General features: G+C 37.1%; 2 protein-coding genes across 4 annotated transcripts in view; one reads left to right on the forward strand and one right to left on the reverse strand.

Moving 5' to 3' along the window:
* The window catches only part of IMMP2L (inner mitochondrial membrane peptidase subunit 2), an 886,026-nt gene that overhangs the window by 411,770 nt on the left and 453,470 nt on the right, over positions 1-20,786 (reverse strand). The window lies entirely within an intron of this gene.
* LRRN3 (leucine rich repeat neuronal 3) overlaps positions 6,865-20,786 on the forward strand; it is a 38,688-nt gene continuing 24,766 nt past the window's right edge. The window contains exon 1 of the mRNA XM_043589279.1: positions 6,865-7,503. The gene's annotated coding sequence lies outside the window, so the exon portion shown is untranslated. The remainder of the gene's footprint in view (positions 7,504-20,786) is intronic.

The following is a 20,786-nucleotide window of genomic DNA, read 5'->3' on the forward strand; positions in this document are numbered from 1 at the left end:
TCTACCACTCTTGAGAGTTGTAGTCAGTGCCTTTCATTCTTGAAAGCACCTTCCCTAGACTAAAAGGAATAACTTGAACAATCGCAAGAAGATTAGACAGAAAGCTTTAGCTCTGAGCCTCCTGCATTCCCCATCAATGAAGGAAGACAATCCGATGAGAACGCTAACAGTCACCTTTGTTCTCCTGCCTAGCAGAAGTTGAGAAACAGAAGTGACATAAAATATTCATGAAAATTCAAATGACCCTTTAACTTCTAGATGGTGCAATATAACTAGATGCCTAAATATTGTACTGACAAAAAATGTTTCTCTTGCAAAGAAACCACTGCTTTGATCTCTTGCTTAGATAATAAAGGGATCATTTTCATTAGCTCACCTCTACAAAAGAACCCATGTTAAAATCAGGAAAATCCGAACTGACATTACATGCAAATATTGCACCAGGGGCAAACGGTTATCTTACGCCATCTTGGTTATTGGAGTTTTATTTTTGCCTAGAACTTGCATGTATCTTAGTAGTTATACGAACGCAACTGCATTTACTGTGTCCTAATTAAAGAAGATGAAAAGAGAAAGTGGCCAGCAAAGAAAGAAGCTAAGTCAAGAGACACACTCTATTCTCCCATAAATCATAGCTGTCTTATGAAAAATCTCATGTGTAACTGAAGTCACTGATCTGACAAAATCTCTCCCCTTGGGGGGCAGGTGTTTCATTACCTAAACAATTCTCCGATTTTAGTCAAATGTTTGGAACAAAACCAGCACAAAGAAGAGAACAGTCAATTACTCTTTCAGTCACTCAGTGAGGTTTCATTAATATGAAACCTTTTAATATGTAAAATGTGCTACTGAATATACAAAGTAAATAGGACATTACTTCTGCCTTCAAGTTGCTTACTCTCTAGGCACAAATAAAGTGTATGATATAGAATATATGGTAATGCATGTTGGAACAACATAAATAAAAAGTAAATTTAAGATGTGATAAAATAGGGAAAATACCCACTCTCACTGAGATGGGGAACTTCTTAAAGGATGAGATCTTTGAGCAGAAGCATTACAGAACTGGCACACTCACAGAAGAAACAAAGAGCTAAAAATGCAATGTGCAGAGTATATTCAGGAAATGATGAGGCATGTGACGTGCTGAGGAAGGGGATGACTGGAGTTAGGAATAGGGAGAAAGGCTGGCCAGTAATAGGGGGAACATATCAGAGTTGACATCGCATAGTGGCTCCAAGCGTCAGCCTTGGAGTCAGAAACACTTTGGTTTGATTGTTGACTCCACCAATAAGCAACTCCATGAGTTTTTGCACACCCAGCTCTCAGTTTTCTGATTTGCAAAATGAAACTAACAGCTAGTACTCTAACAGAGAGGAATGAATGAGACAATTCACAAAAACCTCCTAACAGACTACCTGGCACAAAATAAGCACACAGTTAATATCTACTATTATTGTTGCTGCTGTCTTAATTATTATGTTGTGGAAGAATTGAATACTAAGTTAAGTAGGTCAGATATTTTATTAAACAAGACAGCTCCAGTTGTAGAAATCAAGTTCTACCTCAGAAGAAATTCATATCTTATTTTTTAAGTAATAGCTATTATATGCAATTATAAAAATACCATGTATTTACTGTAGAACATTTGAGAAGTGTAAAAAAATAAAAACCACCTATTATCTTATCGAAGATAACTACTACCAGTGGTTTGGTATATTTCTTTTTTTGATGTGTTTCTTTTCAATTATTTCTGTGCAACTTACAAACTATCTGCCTATCTGGCTATTTCTCTGTCTACCTGCTATATATATATTTTTTAAAGGATTTTCACTGTTTTATTTCACTAACTGTTTACATGGCTAGAGAATAAGAATAGTCAAAAGAAAAAAATAAAGAGATGCACAGAGAGAAGCCAAGATGAGAGACAGTTTGGATCTACAGAAAAAGGTAAGACGGAAAGGGGGTTAAAGGAGTCTGGGGAAGATAGACAGAGACAGTGATTTATCTCCTTGATTTCTGACATCTTTCTCATTCCTGATGGTGAATTTCCTTGAGTGATAAAATTACTTTTGTTCTTCAGGTGGAGTTCTATCCCTCATTAAAAATAAGACCTATATGCTGTGCTACAGCAAAATATGAATCTTAACTCCATCATCACCCTGAACATGGAGAGATGCCATCCTGGGAGAAGCAGAAAGGGGACTGGAGTCCTTACAAGAGCAGCAAATTTATACTACTGGCTCACTTGTCTTACCCACCCCCACCCCCATCAATCTTTCTGTTTCTTTTTATGTTTGCTAAATTCTGATAGTTGAATCTGTGTATTTCAGCATGTAAAGATCTCTTTCCTCTCCAGTTCAAACATTTGGTGGATCTCTGATTTTAAGTGTTCACAAAAAGCCATAATGAAGTTGCACAACCATGTGAATGTACTTTTGCCACAGAGCTGCAAGCTTAAAAACTGTTAAGCTTTTTTAAAAATTTTTTTAAATTAATTTTTTATAAATTTAATATTATATATTTTACCATAATAAGAAAGTCATAATAAAAATAAGACCTATCGTTAAATGAGAATCTTATTTTTGTTTCCAATTCTACTTTCTAAAATCCTTTTGAAAAAAGAAAATGAGAACTCTCTGATCCAACGTGCTTTTGTTCAACATTTTAACAAACAGCCAATGCCACTCCCCTTACATCATGCTTCTAACTTAATTAAGAGCTAATCTGCTATCAGAATTAGACTACAAAGGACCATGTCACTGAAGATCTTTCCAGTACAATGTCAGCCCCTCCTCATCAGTGGCCCATGCAGAGTTATTTAGCTTGCTGAGCATATCAACTCACTTTCCAACTAGACACTGCATTTCTTCAGAGCTCTATTTCTCAAATAGGGCCAGCAAATTCTTTCATTAACATTGAACAACCATAACTATATAAAAGATCCACTGCTTAGTGAAAAAATTCATTCCTTTTTAAAAATAGTATTTTATTTTTAGCATCCCTTGTTGCTGACTATAATGAATTGGTTGGCTCAGTCATCAGTCAAGCATTCATTTATTTTACAAATGAATATTGAGTGCCTTGTGCAGTAAAAGAGTCTTGGCTCTATAGGCAGATAGAACTGAGTTCAAATTTTTGTCCATTATTTCATCATTTTGGTACATTGGACAAGAAATCTAACTTCTCTGAGCCAATGTTTCTACACTGTCAAATGGCAATAAACATCTATTTTATGTTGTAGAGATTCAACAATTTTTATAACATACAGTTAGTACTCAACAAACATTGTTTTTTTCCATGTTTGTATATGCTATCGAGCTTAAAGATGAATAAAATATAGACCCCCCCCTTCCAGGAGACTCCATGAGCTATAAAGGGACATGGTTCAAATTATAGAAATAATTGTAATACATTTTAAAAAGTGATAAATGATGGGGGGGTGGTAAACATTGAGAGATCATATCTTGTTAGAGGGTCAGAAAAGATTTCACACAGGAAGTAGCATTTTGACTGAGCTCACTTATTTAGGACCAGGTAGGTAGAGGCAGGAACCCGGAGTGGAAGGTAGAAAGGACATTCTAAACAAGGCAGAAAACTGGAACACAGGATGATGATAGTTATGATAATAAGAGTGACAATGGCAATGATGGCAATAATGGCCGTGTCAAACATTCATTCAAGCTTACTATATCCCAAGTGCTTTTCTAAGCTTTTACACATATAAACTACTCTAATCCTCATAACAGTCTGGGAGGAAACTGAGACACAGAGATGTTAAGTTCTTGTTCAGGGTCACAAAGCTAGGAAGTGACAAGGTAAGCATTCAAACTCAGGCAATCTGTTCGCAGAAACTGCACTCTGACCCACAACCCAGACCACTTCTAACAAAGGTGCAAGAGTAAGCACTGCCCAGGATTGCACGAAATAGTGAGAAACCTTCCCAAATTAATAAGAACTTCAACCATTAAATCAATGAATAAATACTTATTACACCCCTATCATTCATTTGGTGATGAAGACAGGACTTTTTCAACATAAGTTAAGGGCAGCAATTATTCCTTTATGTTTTAAAATAATTTCAATACATTTTAATTAGAACCGAATACTCATTCAGGAAACCCTGCAGCTATTTACTACAAGGTAGCTGACATGCACACCCATATAATATAGCATATTTGGAATGTGCAACTTCTCTGAAGTTTTAGTGGGTTCGACGTAAAATCTCCAGAAAGGGGAAGAAAAGGAAAAAATGGAGAGGAAAAAAAGAAGTGGAGATCTACCAGTTATGCAGTAGATGAGAGGGTGATACGATAGGGAAAAAAAAAAAAAAACCTTGGAAGATGGAAGGATCTATTCTTGCTCTCCCTGACTAGCTGTGTGCATTTAGACATGTCTCTTGACCTTTTAGGATTCAGGGCATTAGTGTCTTAAGGTTCTATGGTTCTCATCCGATGACTATTCACAATTGTACTAATTCAAAATCACGGAAATCCTATTCAATCACAGTTTAATGTGTTTACCTGGCACTTCATTATATGGTTGTGATAGCTAAATAAGTTTTTAACGTGTCTTTTTGAAGACCTACCTTTCGTATTTCCAGTAAATGGCTGATAATGGACAATCACCTGACCACATACCGATTCTACTAAGCTGCTGATGCTCTTGTAGGAAGAAGGAAACCACGGCCAGAGTACAAACTCTTCATCCTTTACACCCAAAGCCAGAGTTATTTTTCTCTTTCACATTACAATTTCACTTCTAATGTGCCATGCTATGAAATTTATAAAAATGAGTTTGGAACCTTTTGAATTTGTCATGTGCCTACAGCAAAAGGACAACTCTGCAAGAAAAGCAATCTTATACCCATATGCCAGAGAAAAGGTGAACAGTGAGTGAAAACAATCTCTTATGAATAGCATAAGCTAGAGTTTCAGAGTATTCAATTTTCACTAAATTAAAAATTAGATTTTTCTTTCATTTCTTAAAGAGAGTGATTTAAAATATTAAGTATGATTGCTGGTTTCATTTATAAACCAAGAAAGTGGTTTAATCATGTATCTGATTATCACCACTTACTTTCATTATGGAAGTGCATTATAATTGGTTTGATTACTGGATTCGTCAATTATACAGTCAATACCAATCAACCAGAATGAAGTGCTTAAGGAGCCAACAGCATAAAACTAAAATTCCTTTTTCAAATAATTATCTCAATTTTATTATAATTCTTCCAATATGTGGAAATATAATCCTGCAGATGTTGAAATGATATGGAATACACAAGGAATTAAAGCTAGGAAGAGTAAAACTGAGGGTGGAATAATGAGGGTGATCATTACTATTATTACAAATACATTAAATTCTATGTAGACACCCTCCATCTCAACATCGCCAACTTGACATAATCCCTACCATTCACAGAGCAACATTATAAACACTACAGTGCCTAGTAAAGAATAAAGCCTTACGATAAACTTTCTGAAATCAGTGTTAGTAGGTTAACCAAGAAACTACTTTTGTGTTGAACTCATTTTTATTCAAAAGATTTGAAGCCATTTGAATTAATTTGTGGAGAATACAAAAATAAAGCATTTGAAAACTTAAAAAAATCTTACAAAGTGAAAGTATTCTGTGGTTAGAAACAAAGTTATTGTTCTTATAAATTTCCTAGTATTATGATTATAAGAACCAAAAACTACTGGTCTATGTCATTTCAATAAACACTTAAGGAGCAATTAGATACGAAGTTTCCTCCTCCCCCTCCAAACTAAATCTAGTAACATGAAAATGTCATTTTACTTTACTCCACTAGAGGGTAGTCTCTCAAAACAAGGGCTTGCAGCCATGAATCTAGCCTGTTTTTGACCTGTTGATAAAGTAATCCTCATGTTCCATTCTTCTCAACAAGATGTTCCTCTAGGATACTAATTAAGGCTGTAAAACATGCACTTTTAAAATTGCTATCTATTTATTCATAGGTGTTCATTAAGAAATATACACTGCTATACTTTTCTGTTTCTTTTCTAAATTTCTGATAATTCAATAAGTGTTTTACATATGTGGTATATATATCATATTTTCCTGGTAAATATACATTCAGAATTAGTAAATCTAAGAATGAAGGAAAATCATTGTCTTGAGGATTTAATTTATTATACTTGAAATACCCCCCCAAGAGTAGTAAAACATACCACCTTAAATACACATACACAGAAATACCCACACAAAAACCTTGACACATGTACACATTCATATGTAGCTGTCAGACTAATTGTATCAGATATAAAGAAATGAATGTAATTGGAAATGCTTACTTTTTAAAAATACCCCTTCATATACCAATGTTGTGAATTATAGAGAAGCAAATATATGCTTTATTTTTAAAATGTGGTCAAACCAGATAAGAAATGTCATTGCTTTAAAAAAAAAAAAGTATTATTGAACAGTAAGCACATGCACTAAATTAAGGAGAACCTACAGAAAACCAAATGCCACTCAAAACAGTTTCAAGCTACTCTTCGTAAATAATACAGTCCCTGGTGAACTTTACAGAGAGGATTTGTATCTCTCCAGGTGTTTTTAATATTTGGGAAATCCTTATTTGTAGCATGCCCTGCTATTTTCAGAGAGAAAACACAGTTTCTCTAGACGAATGATCACCTAAAAATGGGAAAGCGTGTCAAAAATTTCTTCCTCTTAAAAACAAGAGGAAGAAAGAAAGGATGGAGGAAGGATGGGAGGAAGGAAGGGGGAGGAAAAGAGGAAGGAAGGAAGCAAGCAAGGAAGGAAGGTAGCAGGAGAGACGGGAGGGAAGGAAGGAAGGAAGCAAGGAAGGAAGGAAAGGGGAAAGGGAGAAAGGGAGGAAGGAAGGAAGGAAGGAAGGAAGGATGAAAGGAAGGCAGGAAGGCAGGAAGGCAGGAAACGATACCTAGGAAAATATGCAAGCCTGTTTCATTTATTTGTATCCTAAGCAGCAGTGTCATAGAACAGACAGGTTGTTTCAGCCAACCAGACGGGAGCAGCTGCGAATGCTACATCTTGGCAGTCTGAAGCGATTGGCTCCTCTCTGGGGAGTGGAGGGCGTTCAGTTATTAATGACCGCTGAGCAGGCAGCACCATGTCAGTGTGACAACTGATCGGGTGAACGATGCACCACTAACCACCATGGAAACAAGGAGAAATAAAGCCAGCTCCCAGGATCTCTCTTCACTGGATTGAGAATGTCAGCCTGCCTGCCGACCGAGAGGAAGAGTTCCGGAGAAAGGAAGGAACCCTAGCTGCAGCCTCCTGCCTCCCTTTATATTTTAGAATACAGAGATAAGATCGCTTGCATGTGTGCCCACCTATAGTACATGTTTGTGTATACTTTATTGCACACACACATGCACCTATTTACACTCGGGCAAGAACACAACCATGTGATTATCGCAACTAAAGAACTGAGGAACCCAGCACACAGGGACACGAAAGGTGGTGTATCACAGAAACTGCTTTTGCAAGGTAAGTTTAAAATATCCATTTCTATTTAAATATGCTCTATTTCTTGTAGGGTGGATGCTTGTTTTAGTCAAACCTAAATTCTCCATTGATGTTTTCTTCTTATCTGAATCCTAAAGCATTCTTCTTCCCATTTTACTTTTGAGGGGAAATTCAAATGCAAAAGCCCTCTGGCTTTGGGTATGCTTAGCTGTGTTTGTGGGATTCTCCAACATGCATTTTACTAGCTTGAACGCCCATCAGAGGATGTGAGTGGGAGAGAAAAAGCGGTGCCGGGGAGAGGAGAGAGAGGAGGGTGAGAGGGGAGAAGGGGACAGTGGGAGTGGAGAGGAGAGGAAAGGAGAAGAGGGGAATTTTCTTTTTTCTTCACATTACTTGTAATAAAAATCAGATCACACATCATTCCGTATTTTGAAAGCAACCCCCCCCCCCAAGTAGGGCATTTTTCTCCCTTTCAGTGGATGGAGATTAAGGCAAATGCTGCTGTATGTCAAGAGCTAAAACCATTAAGCAGAGTGGCAGAATGAGCATATCACAAACAGTTATTGAATTTCTGCCAGGCTACATCTTACGGATTGGGGTAAATGACTTCCCTTTAATAACATCCTCCCGCTGGTCTGAAGGGACAGTGCAAATGTCTGATTGCTAATGCAGCTGCAAGTGACACACACGAGGTAAAAGGATCCCATGAACCAGAAGAGTTCTAATCTTCTTTGGTAATTAACAGAATCACAGCAGGGTGGCCTTAAAGTGCATTTCCTATTTAAGATTTTTGTTCAAACCGACCACTATGTTCCCTTTGCTGTTACTGAGCTATGTGGCTCAATTTGCCTCTAATTTATTTATTTTTAACAATATGTCCTTGTTTCCATGCCTCTAATTTTAGTGAGAACAGGCTATGAATATGAGTAGAAGCTTCCTAATTCAGTGAAAAGGAGATAATGCGAAAAATAAAAAGAGAAGAAGTAAGGATTCAAAATATCTACCTAGGGAATAGTGTGCCCTGGTACTATAAATATTACTCATATCCTACATTTCTCTTTAGTTTCAGAAGCAATGCCTTTGAGACAGAATTACTCTCAGTAAACTATGAGCATCCATGTACTGATGATTCATGGAATACAGTGTGGGTTAATTTATACTTTCAGTCTTATAAAAGGAAGCCAGCTACTTGGAACATGCTTACAAACAGACAACGTCAATTGAGGATGTTCGTGGAAACATGTACTACCTCCTTTAACGGGTCCTGTAAAGACATGAAAACAAATCTAGAATTTGCATTTCATCTTCTGGAGCTCTCTCCTCCCTTCCTTTAGTTTAACCAACCAAATAGTTAATGGAATCTGATTCTTTCCAACTGCATGGTATTTTTTTCCCCTACAACTGTGATTTCAGAGTTATTATTGGTTTCCTAGTTTATAATATGAGGCAAAACCAAAAGACAATAACCAGCCACTTAGATCCTGCCACTTTCCCCTAAATGTGTCGAAATATGAGTCACTTTGCAATTCGTAAGAAGTCAGTTAATTCCAGCGACCTTTGTAAATGATGACCAGAAAGCAGCTCTGACAATATGCCACTGGCTTCGATTTTCCGTCTGTAAAATGAACAAGTTTAAGAAGAGGTTTCCTGCTCAGAGTGAAAAATGAAAGGTGCTGAAGCATTAGCTCCACTATTGGCAGGCTTGCTCACTCTGCCTCAAACGCCACATGCAATCTATAGAAAAAACAAAATGATTTATTACGAAGAGGAGAAGGTGTTTCATTTGCTTTTCTGCTATTCATTAGAAGTGCTGTTTGCCACAGAACAGATCTGATATTTTAAGATACCTCCTAAGTTCCTAACCAGGAGGGAAAGCTGGAAGTAGATGCTCAGCCTCCCCATTGCAAACTCCTGTATAATGTAGCATTGCAGTATTGATTTCAGTTTTTCTTAGACCTGTTCCAGGGAAACTTTCCATACCAAACACACACATACTCAAATCCTTACAGAGCCTATTTTTAAATGGCAATCAATGACACCTAAGAACAGCGGGTTCACTTGTTAACCTTGGTAAAGCTCACATATATATTTTGTGGATTACACAGATCAACATTGTGCCCACTTGAGTCTGAGAAATACCATCATTCCAGGCGCTTGGTGGTGTCACTCTGTGTATGCCAGTGAGTTTGGTGATCTGATCAGCATCTACCAATGCCAGAGGATGGACACAGGAGCATGCCTGGAAAACTTAACCATAGTCTCCCCAGTCATGTAGTTATACCAGAAATAGGTTTCTGGCAAGACAAGCTTCAAAGGACCATCTTTTCAGAGTGTCACTTGTCACAGGCAACACACTGAGTTTGAATGCTGATGAGAAGGTGGAATTTCTGTCTTTCGTTGTTGTTGTTGCTGTTAATGGCTTAATAAACAGTGTTATCTGCTTTCTAGGCCAGAAATTTAGGGACCTATGAAAAAGGTGGTCAACCTAGGATCGTTAATTGTATTTTATTATTTCTTTGTTCTTTTTTACAACTACTGCTTCCCCCCCCCCCTTTTTTCTCTTTTGCTACAAAATAGGCTTGATGTTTTACCTTTTTCCTCCCACTCTGAATTTTTTCTAGTGCAAAATTCTGGTGTGATGTGGCACGGTGATATTTATTGCAAACTAATTGAGTTGATCAGAAAGGTTTGTAACCTGAGTTAAAACAAAATAAAACACTTACATAAGTTAAATGTTATTGCTTAGTACTTAGCAGGCACTGAAGATGGTCATAGATGAGGTATCTGTTGGAGATATTGAAGGAGATCTTTAAAAGGAAGCTACTAGCATACTAAAAAATGAGTCCATCCTTCTAGCCTCAGTAAGGATGCCACCAAAAGAATCATTTAAAATAACGTAGCTCTAGCCTATGTGAAGAAACAATGGACACATTTGCAGCCCACTAAGCTGTTTCAGGTAGACCTGATTCTAAGGATTCAATCACTTATGTATCACTCATTAGTCCCATGAAACTAAATAAAGCAGGTAAACACCGGGCACTACATCAGTGCGTCCTATCTGTACTGTCAAGGATAAAGCTCTCTGATACTGGCTATGCAGTGAGTACTTAGGAAAGCTTCACTGTGTTGCCATTGAACACAGGTCCCGCCCAGAGCTCGGTGAATTCCTCCCTGCCTGTCTTCTGATAAAGTGATGCCTGGTTCGACACCTAGGAAGTAGAACATGGTAACAGTTATTCCTCTGACCACGATGTAAAAGGAAATCAAAAAGTAAGTGGTGTCAGAGGATAGAAAAAGTAATGGAGAAATAAAAATGTTTTCTTTAATGTGACGGGAGGGGTGGAAGAAGATCTCAGTAGATGCTATTTAGAGGTCATTAAATACAGGGTTGGAGGCGGGGAGACAAAATGCTCATCTCAAATCTATATGAAGAAGTACAGTACCCAACCAGCCATCTACTATATTTGCATAACTGTTAAGTTTGTATAAAACTGCTTACTATTATTATGTTCATTTATCTTTAGGTCATGATAAGGGAGGGCTTTTTTTAAGGTGTCATTAGTAAAAGCAACTTACACAACTTCAGCATGAGAGAATAAAAAAGGGAAACATAATTGCATACAATAAAAGAATTTTAGGATTGAAAACGACCCTTAGAAGATGGTATAATATGCTTATTTCACAGACTAGGAAACTGAGGCACAAAGGGTTTAACATCTTTAGACCAAACCACACAAGACCAAATCTTTATCAAGGCCTAGAGTAGATCCCCTTAGTGTGCTCCCTCCAGTACTCCATTAAAAGTCTGCCTAGTCAGTCTTTCAATTATTTTTTAAAAAGAAAAAAAAAATAAGGAAATGTTCATACAGATAATCAAGTACTTTAAAAGCAAAAGTAAGCATCCAACAATAGAAGCAATAACAATTTGTAAGTATATAACACCCAAGTATTTCAAACTGATAATCTTTGGATATACTCTTCTATGTTTTGTAAAGAGTCATAAATATTAGAACTTTGCCCTGTTTGGTTTTTTTTTTTTTAATTTTTTTTAATGTTGACTTATTTTTTGAGACAATGCAAGAGACAGAGTGCAAGCAGCGGAGGGGCAGACAGAGGGAGACATGGAATCCGAAGGGGGCTTCAGGCTCCGAGCTGTCAGCCCAGAACCCGACGCAGGGCTCAAACTCATGAACCGTGAGATCATGACCTGAGCTGAATTGAAGTTGTACGCTTAACCAGCTGAGCCACTCAGGCGCCCCATGATCTTTGCCCAGTTTTTAAAACATCTTAATAATATTATTGCTATCCTTCAGCTTTAGAGATTCAACTATTGGTCATCCATTAAAAGTTTTTTCCAGAAATTTTGACGAGAATCTTTGTTTCCTTTTTTATTGGGTTTCACTGTAACATTTTAAGGCACTTACATGTGCCCTCATTAAATAGAGTCCCTTCTCAGGGTCCATGCTTGGCTTATCCACTTTGCTGAAAACAGTGAGGACATTCTCAGGATGGTAATCCCTACTTCTCTCTCTTCATCTCCTCATCCTGTCTTACCTTTTCATTTCCAAAGTTTGAGTGAGACTCTTTGTAGGCAATGACACCTGCCTTTCATTCTACAACCCTATTTTTTTCTTCCTAGCAAATTTTTCTTGCTTTCTAAAGGTACTCTCCAAATTTTGCTTAGGATAATAGTAATGAATTGACCCAAAAACTTTGGAGAAGTAAAAAAGGACATAAAAAATAATAATTGTATTTGCGTAGCGCTATACTGTTTACAAAGCACTTTTTCAACAATGACATTTGTTTCTCACAACAACTTAGTAAGGAAGGTATGATGCTGATAATCTCCTTTTTAAGATTAGACAATGAGGTTCCATGAGGTTAGAAATTTGCCACAGTCAGGGAGCTAACATGTGGAGGAGTTAGGGTCTTCTAACTACAAAGATGGATGCAAGACTGATAATAGTACCTGACACTTTGTGAGTCCGTTAGAAAATACACACTCCTGTTTTCCAGAACTCCCATTATACACTTACCCTTCCAAGTTGTATGTCCTCCAAACCATACCATACTCAATGTGGACAGATTTTTGCAGATAAACTTCTGTACTTCTTCATTTAAATCAGAGCTAATTATGTGACCAACTTAAACATGAAAAACACAACCAATATCTATTCTTAGAGAAAAAGACTGCATGTTGTTCTACCTCCTCATCCATACTTTGTCTGACAGCATTAATACTTTGAAAAACAGTTGGTAAAGGTCTCAAAAATTGGATAAAATGGGATGAGTAAATATTCAGGCAAGTTCCATGTTGCTGGAAAATTATGAACAAAATCCTCAAAGTCACTTGACGTACCACCAACAGATGAAGTGTCAATATAAAAGCAACATCATTGGCATCTACCTCCTGGTTAGTCTCTATTGGGCAGATAATGAATGACACACAAAGACCTCAACATGCCAGGGAATGTGTTCACATTATTCTGAAAGCCCCTTGGGAGAAATTTTTTCTTTCAAAAGTAATACTGTCCTTGGAATAGGTAAATCCCTAGAACAACATGTATTGAAGGTTGTCATACAAAGTTTTATTTCCAGAAAGTGAAGCCTTCCACGAATAATCAGCTATTCTGTGTAGGAAGGAATGTAAACATTTTTTCCACAATTTTTACCATGTCTGTATTGAAAAGGCCCATGGAATCCCCAAAGACTCACTGGATCAATTAAAGGCTTAGCATCAACAGGAAGGAAACACTTTCTATTTCCAGAGGCCTGAAACCCCTGGGATTTAATTCCCTGAAGAGTAAGAGAGGAGGCAGTGTTTTCTGACTTGTTCAAAGCTGGGATTCCAGGAATGGGAGAATGCATTCCCTGAGGACCAAGCCTGCTAACAGACCATGGCCTTCAGGAAGGCTCAGGACATCCAACAATTACAATGATTTAAATAATGCTATGTATTTTGACTACAGAAAATACTTAAAGAGACATATTTTCCTTGTGGTGAAGACTGATTTGTGCTTATTACAAATTTTCTCTAAAATTACAAAACTGAATTAATAAAATGACTGTAAAGAAACAAAGGCAAATATTTTGGGAGATTCATTCCACAGGAGTAAAATTTATCCACATAATATCTTACAGTCTCATAAGGTCAAGGCATTTAAATTATGCTGTCAGCTAATTTACACTTTACTTTTGTTAAGAAAAAAACACAAATCAAAAAATTTTAAAAACTGACATGTATCTTCAAAGGTACAATTCATATCGGCCTTTATATCTCTTTAGAATATTTTTCTCATCATTATATTGAAAAGCCTAAGACACAGTCAGTGGTCTTATCATTGTTTGCTAACAGTGTCTCTGGGCTCTACATTTAATTTTATTTTCATCAAAAACAAGTCACTCAGAATCACAAATTACTGAATATATTCTGCAAAGAGTATATGGAACCACAATGGCCCTTAGTGAAATCTCAATAGTTGCAGGGAGTAATTTGAAAATACATCTAGACAGATCATATTTTGATTTCTACAAAGGCCAAGGGGTTAATGGCCTTCCACTGCATGTGCCTAAGGACTGAGAACAAAACGATGAAGTAGGCAAAATGGGGCTGAGTCTAGGTTACAATGCTGTATCATTTAAGAGAAAGCACAATAGGATGGAAAGAGAAAAACAATGCTACCACCATATGTGAAAAAGAAATACATTCTAAGTACATATAAACCTTGGAAGCTCTATTCCTAGTAATTTTTGAAGGAAAAACATATGCCATCATAAGATATGAGCTTAGACTGTATTCATCCAACAAGTCAATTTCTTGTGTGAATAGCTGAACTGATTCACTTACCAAACACATAATTTATATTTGTTCCTCTTCCTGTAGTTTATCACCCACGCATTTTTTTACACAAATACGACAGCTGCTTGGGGAGTGTCATAAGGTGATGTTCGGCTAACTTTTTAAAATCAGTGAAGCATTTGCCAAACTACCATTTCCTTAATCAGTTACTTTATTTTTAATGAGCAAGCAAATTCCATGTAAATATCCAAGGCTCACCTTTCATTTACACTATAAATTGTATCCCAGTGTGCGGCTACTGGACAAGGAAGTGAAGAATTAAACGTTTTATGACAAAATGTTTTCAGTACAGACTTTAAGAGTTCAGATCACATTATCTCTTAGACAATCCTTTACTGGCTAAGGGAATGATCATAACATTAGCCGATCCCACTTATTACATACAGACATTTCCTGTGCCAAACACTGTGCGAAGTATCTCACATGTGTTTTCTCATTTTATTCTCATAACGACCATATGGAGCAAGTACTATTGCTAACCCCATTTTACAAATGCAGAAATTAAGACTTAAAGAAGAAAAGCAACTTGCCTCAACTAATGAAAGGGAGAAGAGGAAAAGGAACCTAGGTCAGTTGGGCTCAAAAGACACGGCTCTATGCATGAGGCAACACTGCCTCTTGTTGGTACTGCCGGAACACAGCTCATCTATACTGCTGTCTAGGAGCTGGATTCTCTACCAAAATACAATCATTCCATTTATCATTTCATACCATGCCATTCTTCTCACACGAGCGTATTATCTCTGCAAGATTCATTCGTAGTTTATTTTTGTTGTTGTTTCTGACAGAAAAATGATGATTTACTTATTTATAGATGGGTATCACTATCTATTTGATTAACTAAAATGCTTTGTGTAGTTCAGTTTGTAGCCAGACTTGTGAGCTGGCAGAGCTTGTAGTCCTCCTCCACCATTTTTTCATCAAGCACAATTCAACATGGTTCACCAGGTCATGCACCCCAATAACTGGCACAAAGGAAAAAAGCAATGCTTAGCTTGTAAGTCTTAATTGTCATGATTTAATGTCCATCCACAGCCCCAATTCCTATCTGTGGATAGTTCCTTACTCATGTATTCTCTTAAACCAGAAGCATGAAAACGGTGAATACTGTTTCCCTGCTAGTATGATCATCAGTTTTCAATGAAATTCCTCAATCCTTGTCAGTATTAATAAGCTTCTCGCTCTGCAAAGTTAATAGACGAAAGCTCTAATCTGTTTTTCAAACTGAGCATGCTGAGCCAAACCTAAATCTTCAGCAGAAGTGTTCTACGCCAGCTGCTTGCAAAACTTCAGCATTTCTCACTGAGTGACCTCCTCAAAGAGCTATCTGGGGAGTCCTTCAATTTGACTGTCCTACATAGAAAAAGCTGAATGTGAAATTAAGGAAAAATGTTACTAAGGATTCTTCCCATAGTTAGGAATGGGGCTTAGATAGCTCATGTTCATGTATATTTTCTTTTCAGAATGAAGATTTTTAAAAAATTAAGTCATTAGACAAACGAAAAGTGAAAATCAAGCTTGAGGTGATAGATGGCTAAAATATACATGCATCATGAAAAACCTAACTTATCACATGTAAGAAGTAAAGGACATGCATAATTTTAGATTATAGGTTTGGGTTATTTTTTTTTCTTACTACATCTTATGTTCATATACAATAGTGAGGAGAAGAGGAGAAAGAAGGGATGTTGGCCAACAGCTATTCAACATTACCACAGCCTAGACCCTGGTTAAGTTCTTTCACACCTCATGCCACCAGAGCACACAACCCCACAAGGGAACAGAGGCTCAGAACGGGGAAGCATTCATACTATGCCCAGGGGCCCAAGTTGAACCCTGAATGTCTAACTCCAAATCCTATTCTATTAAAACCATGTTACTGTGCCTCTCCTATCACACCTTAGAATAAGCACAATATATTTCTCTTTTGGGAAGCATTTTACCTTTTATGCAGAAGCATCCAACAATGGGTTCTTTCTATAGTCTTAAGCTTCTCAGCAAAGCTCAGAAAGCTTACACAATTAATCAAACTTGATATTTTTACCACCTGGTGCAACATGATAGTATTTCAAGAATAACATAATGAACATTTAATACAACTCAACTAATCTAAAATAAAAGTATTACTTGTAGTTTTTTTACTTAAACATTCTCATTAATCCATGTAACTTCAAAAGTGTAGTGTGTTAAGAAAAAATCATGGCTGAATTCCAAGGACTTAAAAAGATCTTTATCATTTCTTAGGGAATGTAAATCAGCAACAAAATAAGACAATTTTTCTTTACCATGAATATCTTGCAGATTGGACACACAGAACAAGATTTCAATCCCACATCACTTACCAGATTTGGGAAATATTTGAAAACTTCTTTATACTTTTAAGTATTTTGTACACTTAGGAAAGGTGATGAACTCTTACAAGTTTAAACCTGTCCCATAAAGAATTTTTCCTATCTGAAACTAGTAACTCCTTGACTGTCACATCCTGCCTCTACTCCTTTCCACACCACGCTGAAGGTAATGGTATATTGAGTTCTTAACCTCACTTAAGCCAGAGGCTTCCTATTTGACATAATCATGTTAAATTATAAATCAATGTGCTACTCTGCACTTTACTTGATTGAGATGTCTATGAAAGGAGAGATATTCTAAGATAATATACCACTTAGTCATTCATTTAGACATGTCATCATGGTCATTTACTCAATGACCATGGATAATAGTCAATAAATAGAATCTCGAGAATTGATAAGGAATGATGTATGTATGGCACAGCCAATAGAACCAAATCTATCTACCTATCTATCTATCTATCTAAGTAAATTTTCCCATCTATCAAGATTTTTGAAGGTACCATATTCCAGAAATATTGCTAAATACATTCATTGTCTAGATGTTGTATATATGGTTGTATATTTTGTTTCATTTTTAACACACAAGCAAAATCAATTAGGCTGTCTCTATCTTCAAATTCAATTAGATGCTTATTTTTAACACAGAACATTAGAATCTCTGCAAGAATATAAGAATCCCTAGTGACTTTTTTTTCCCCACAAAGTTTCAGAACTGACGGTTAAAGATTGAAGATTCATGTCCTTTTCTTTTGTCCATTGTCTGCCAGTTTTATTTCAGGTTTGTAAAGACTACTTATTTGAGACAAACAATTGCTTAAATTGATACAAAATATTTATAGAATAGGTACATTATGTTAAATTTTTCCTCAGAGAAGATTGGGAATAGGATATGGCCAAGTGAGTTAGGAATTTGATAAGGGATCTGACAGATGTTCAAGTGGATGCTCCTAGCAATATGCTTGTAAGTCTATGGTAACCATGGTCCTTATCTCTACTGCCATTCACAGTCCTTTCTTGGCTCTTGGATAATGCTTGTAGTGTGGTAGGGTACATATCCTTAGAGAGAGTATCTACCAGAAGGGGACAATACCCTTTATTCCCACATGTTCGTGAATTCCTTTATTTTCATCTACTATACTACATCTTTTTTTTTCTTTAAAAATTTTTTTAAATGTTTATTTATTTTTGAGAGAGAGAGAGAGAGAGAGAGAGAGCACGAGAGAGGGAGGGGCAGGGAGAGAGGGAAACACAGAGTCTGAAACAGGCTCCAGGCTCTGAGCTGTCAGCACAGAGCCCAACACAGGGCTCAAACCCACGAACTGTGAGATCATGACCTGAGCCAAAGTCGGACATTTAACCTACTGAGGCAGTCAGGTGCCCCCCACCGCCTTTTTTGTTTAATTATATTACATTTCACATGCAACTCAACTGAGGGTCACCCAGAAACTGCCCAGTGGTATCATTAATGAATGAATTCTATACTGCCTATTGATTTGCTTTCAAATGTCATTAACTAATATAAGGAGAACTGGTGTAACTAAATTGTCAAACTGAGAGAGATTTTTACAGATATTAAGTCACTTGCTCAAAGTGATTCATTACTTAAATACATACCTGGAACCAAAAACCAGGTGATTCTATCCTTGCCTCGTGGTTATTTCACAGCACATTGACTGTGATGGTAGGGTTTCGACAAGATTGGGCTGTGTGCTCCTATGAAATCATTCATTTTCTTAAGCATTCTTATGACCAAAAGTTCCCAAAGTCAACCCGTAGGGAGATTCAGGAGTGCCTTCTCCATGAAGGGTCCATGTATGTACAACCTATTAGCTGTAGGGAGCCTCGTAGAAGCCCAATTCACTCTCCAGGCACTTTTCAAGATGCCTCTGTAGAGGGGCATTTTATCAACAGTAATATGTTGCTGCTGTTCTGCATTAAGCATGTTAAGTATTTGGGAACTGGGGTTTTGAATATGTGCCCTAAAGCAATTTTAGCTGAAGAGTTGTCTTGTTTCATTTTTAAATCAGGCAAAAAAAAAAAAAAAGGGAGAGAGAGAGAAGGGAGAGAGAGATTGAGAGAGAGAGGGAAATTCTTAAAAGGAAAAACACAAAAAAACAGAGACTATACAAAAAGTTTCATATTTAAACAAAATAGAAATAGAACAATCCAGTTCTTTGTGGCACTCCATTGGAAATTCCTTCTCTTCTTGGACATTCCACCCCAAATTTAAAAGCCTCTGGGATCCACCCTAATCCTCTTTGCTGGGTCCCTAAGAAACTTTATAACACACATAAAATAACTGCAGTCTTCGAAATTATAAATGTCATTGCCAGGTTATTTTGTGAACTTTTGTTAAGACCCTGTTGTAAGTTTCATTCCCAAAGAAGGCAGCGTCTAGAATAATGGCACTCAAGGCCCAGAGTTGCTGCACTGAAATTTTTAAGTTGTTGACGATAACATGATCTTCTTTTTTTTTTTTTAACGTTTATTTATTTTTGAGACAGAGAGAGACAGAGCATGAACGGGGGAGGAGCAGAGAGAGAGGGAGACACAGAATCGGAAGCAGGCTCCAGGCTCTGAACTGTCAGCACGGAGCCCAACTTGGGGCTTGAACCCATGAGCAGTGAGATCATGACCTGAACTGAAGTCGATTGCTTAACTGACTGAGCCACCCAGGTGCCCCAGCACTGAAATTGTTGATGCAGTAGAGAAGTTAAACACAGTGATCGTCTTCCAAGAAATAGAACATGCACATTTCATCCAGACACAATATTTTCTGAATTTATATATAATTTGATTTTTAAATTCTTTTTTAAATGTTTTATTTTTAAGAGAGAGATCACAAGTGTAGGAGAGGAGCAAGGAGAGAGAGAGAGGGATAGGAAGAGAGAGAGAAAGAGAGAGAAAGAGAGAGAAAATCTTAATTAGTCTCCATTCTCAGCACAGAGCCCAACATGGGGCTTGATCCCATGACCCCAAGATCATGACCTGAGCTGAAACCAAGAGCAGGATGTTTAATGACTGAGCCATCTATAATTTGATTTTTGAAGTTGATTTGTTGCCCACTGCCAGTCCTTCAGTATCTTACTTTTGTGTTTGTGAAGTCTAAATTTTGATTCATTCCGCAATCAGCTGAAGAATGTCTTTTTTTTTAAGTTTATTTGTTTATTTTTAAAAATTTTTTTAACGTTTATTTATTTTTGAGACAGAGAGAGACACAGCATGAACAGGGGAGGAGCAGAGAGAGAGGGAGACACAGAATCGGAAGCAGGCTCCAGGCTCTGGGCCGTCAGCCCAGAGCCCGACGCGGGGCTCGAACTCACGGACTGTGAGATCGTGACCTGAGCTGAAGTCCGACGCTTAACTGACTGAGCCACCCAGGAGCCCCAACATGATCTTCTTTAATATCATGGTGTCCACTTATTCTAGTGATTTCATAGAAATAGTTCGTATTTTTCTTTCATGTGAAAAATCCTTGTTGTGAGTACTAATGAATAAGGTTTAAATTTTAACACTCTATGTAAAACTTTATATGGCCCCAAATGTAACCACATCTTAAGAAATAACAACGCCCTATTCCATCATCTCAGAAAAGCAGTATTAGCTTTTTTTTTTTTTTCCTTTGGAGATTTAGTTAACAACTGTATTTTCTCTATCCCTGTCTATTCCAATGCCGTCTTAAAATAAGCATGCATGCACACACACAAATACTGGACTTAAAAAATTACTGCCGGGGCACCTGGGTGGCTCAGTCAGTTAAGCGTCTGACTTCGGCTCAGGTCATGATCTCACAGTCTGCGAGTTCAAACCCCACGTCAGACTCTGTGCTGACAGCTCAGAGCCTGGAGCCTGCTTCGGATTCTGTGTCTTCCTCTCTCTCTGACCCTCCCCCATTCATGTTCTGTCTCTCTCTGTCTCAAAAATAAATAAATGTTAAAAAAATTAAAAAAAAAAAACTGCCAACTGTTACTAGTTTCTGACCACTTTACAAACATTTCGATTAAGTCTAGCCACACTTGTACCTAGTCTCCAATAATTTTTCTTCTACTAAGACATCCCATATAACTGATATGACAAATATTATAACATTT

Source organism: Prionailurus bengalensis, chromosome A2 (assembly GCF_016509475.1).
Source record: "Prionailurus bengalensis isolate Pbe53 chromosome A2, Fcat_Pben_1.1_paternal_pri, whole genome shotgun sequence".
In the NCBI taxonomy this organism is placed as follows: domain Eukaryota; kingdom Metazoa; phylum Chordata; class Mammalia; order Carnivora; family Felidae; genus Prionailurus; species Prionailurus bengalensis.